Raw genomic sequence first — 3,580 nt, 5'->3', positions numbered from 1 at the left:
CCAAACCCGGCGATCTACCTCTCGTGCAGCCTTTCATCGCTTCCTGTACTTCCCAGGCAGATATGAGTCCTTCGCAGCAATCGGCCTCGCTGGTCGAGAGTTGCGGCAGGCCATCTAGGTACACACCGAAGTCTGTTCCGTCGTCCCGAACAATTGAGCAAAGTGTTGCTGAAAGGCTGAGCACATCTGCTTCGGTTCCGAAATCTCGCAGTCGTTCTGGTCCACCAAAGACCGAATGGTCGCTCTGTTCCCACGCTTCGCCTCAACCACGCGGGCCCATCGAGCGGCCTTAGTCCCCTCCCCGCTTACCGAAAGTGCTTTAGCTCTGACAACGCAGCCTTCATGCTTGGCATCAAAGTGTTGGTCGAGGGCCAACTTCGCTGCTAACACGTCGGTTGCGATGCCTGTCCTAAGAGCAGTCCATACGGGAGGTTCCCTATTGATAAATAACTCAGTATTTGGTGTGCTAACAAAACATCCACGTTAAGTTGGACATAAATATTGTTTTGGTATTAATACTGCTTCTGTCGCAATAATTTTTTTTTTAATAAGAGGAAAACTACTTAAGAATAACAATATCATATTAGATTAAGAAATAAGAGAACTAGACATGTAAATAATAGAATTTAATGAAGTAGATAAGTAATAACACAGATGAAAGAAAAGATAAGGAAGGAATATTATAGACGAATTAGCTTAATACTTAAAAGAGAGCTCAATGCGAAAAATAAGATAAGTATCACTATTATAGCTGTTCCAGTTATATGTCCCAGTTGCAATTACAATATTCTTAATTGGACACTATATGAACTACCCAACCTAGACATGAAAACAAGAAAAATAATGACGGCGTTTAGTCTACACTCTACAAAATCTGACATGGAAAGATAATATCTACGATGAACTGAATATGGACAACGGCAGCAGCACCAGCGGCAGCGACAACATCCAAAGAGGTTTATTGCAACTTAAACAAATAGTATAGAAAGCTAACAACCAGAACGAGACAGAGAATGAAAGAAAGGATCTGTCAATCCGTAATGAAATTAGTAACCAAACAAGACTACTAAACAAGAGAGAAAATACTACAGTAATACAAAATAACCAAACAAGATTACCTAAGGGCAAACGAACATCAAAAGCAAGATGTCCACGCCAGAGCACACAGGATCCGTCGGTATGAAAAAGGCCAACAATTCTTTGAACAAAATAAGCAGTTTAACTCCAACACCAAACGATTCTACGAAGAACCTGGTAAAAATAAAATAGAGATCAATGCAACACCAACAGCAGGAGAAATGGAAGAATATTGGTAAAAAAAAAAATATGGGCGGCGAAGTAGCTACCCCAGAAAAGATCAATTAAAACAACAAACGTAGCACCTGAACAATTTCGGACACCCATAACACCGCTCCTGAAAAAATCAACTGGAAAGCACCGGAGCACGACAAAATTCCCAATTTCTGGCTAAATTATTTAACTGGGACACACAAGTCGCTGGCAAAACAGTTCAATGAGATGCTAACAGAGCCAGAAACAACACTTGAATGGCTCACTGAAGGGAAAACTATCCTAATTCCCAAATCTACTGAAACAACAAACCCACGAGACTACAGACCCATAACATATCTCCCTACTTGCAAAACCTTAACTACAATAATATCGCAGAGGATGAGAAAATATCTAGAAGAAAACGACCTGTTTCCAGAAGAGCAAAAGGGATACTGCAAAAACTCATGTGGCTGTAAAGAAAAAGAAGGGTCTAAGCATGCCTTGGATCAATAACTAGAACGCTTTTGACAGTATTCCTCACACATGGAACCTGGAAGCTCTAGTCATGAACAAGGTAGCATCAACAATAATAAAATATATAAAACGTCATGAATAAATGGCAAACAGTGCTGTAGTTACAGACAAAAGAGGGAATTATAAAAACTAAAGCCATCCCCATTAGAAGAGAGGAGTCCAAGGAGATTTGCTCCCTCCACTTCTTTTCTGTTTGGCACTGACGCCTTTAACCAACTTGCTAAGCAGAACTGATTGTGGATACAACTACTATGGTGAAACAATCAACCATCTCTTGTTTATGAATGACATCAAAGTGTATGCTGCAAATGATAAACATCTGTAAACATTATTACAGACAGTGCATGGATTTACGAAAGAAATCAATATGAAATTCAACTTAGAAAAATTACCAAAACAACATTGAAAAGGGGAAAACTATTTAAAGATAACAACATCTCACTAAATGAAGAAAATTAAATAGCGAACTAGACCAAACTCAGACATACTAATACTTGGGAAACACTGAAGAAGATAAGGTATAACACACGTAAATGAAAGTTAAGATAATGAAGGAATATTATGGACGAATTAGATTAATATTTGAAACAGAGCTCAATGCAAAAAATAAGATAAGTATCAATCTCTAGCTGTCCCAGTTATACGCTGCGGGTATAGTATTCTTAATTGGACACTAAACGATCTAGCCAATCTAGACAGGAAAACAAGAAAACTAATGACGGAATTTAGAATACAACCCACAAAATCTGACATGGAAAGGTAATATATACGATGAATTGAAGGTGGACAATAACAGCAACAATGACAACAACAACACCAGCGGCAGAAGCGCCTGCACCAGCGGCAGCAGCGCCTATATCAGCGGCAGCAGCAGCAGCGGCAGCAGCAGCGGCAGCAGCAGCAGCACAAACACCACCACCACCACCACCACCAGCGACGGGTCCGGCAGTGACAACAGCATCGGCAGCGATAGCACCACCAGCACAAGGGCACAGACGCAGAAATATGTCGCTTCTGTAGGCGGCCCATTCTAGCATCGTCTTATCAATCACAGATCCTCCTTTGGGATATCTGAAAGTTACAACATCAAGTCCCTGGCAAGCTACGTATGGCGTTTAAAAGATGAGTATATGTATATGCCATACATAAATAAATGGAGGCTCTTAGAACAACCGGGACCGAACCTCAACGGGAGCAAACGATGTAGGCTTTGCTTGGCCGAAAGAGCAAGAATCTTGAAAACCTCGCTTGACCCGGAGACATTTTTAAACTCCAAAAAAGAGATGTTTCGTCAGTACCCTCATCAGAGGAAATTCAATTTGAAAACATAGAATTCTCCAGTTGCCGGCAAGGAAAACACTGTCTCTTTCAGACGTCTTCGGTAGGGGTCATGAACAGAATTGGAACTGGTCTAAGGGAGATAACACCACCTTACCCAAGGTTCTACCACTAAAGTTGCACTATATATATAGTGGAGGCGCAATGGCCCAGTGGTTAGAGCAGCGGACTCGCGGTTTCGATTCCCAGATCGGGCGTTGTGAGTGTTTATTGAGCGAAAACACCTAAAGCTCCACGAGGCTCCGGCAGGGGATGGTGGCGAACCCTGCTGTACTCTTTCACCACAACTTTCTATCACTCTTACTTCCTGTTTCTGTTGTGCCTGTAATTCAAAGGGTCAGCCTTGTCACACTGTGTCACGATGAATATCTCCGAGAACTACATTAAGGGTACATGTGTCTGTGGAGTGCTCAGCCACTTACACGTTAATTTCACA

This window comes from Octopus bimaculoides, chromosome 6 (assembly GCF_001194135.2).
Source record: "Octopus bimaculoides isolate UCB-OBI-ISO-001 chromosome 6, ASM119413v2, whole genome shotgun sequence".
Lineage (NCBI taxonomy): Eukaryota > Metazoa > Mollusca > Cephalopoda > Octopoda > Octopodidae > Octopus > Octopus bimaculoides.
Note: the sequence above shows the minus strand (reverse complement) of the source record.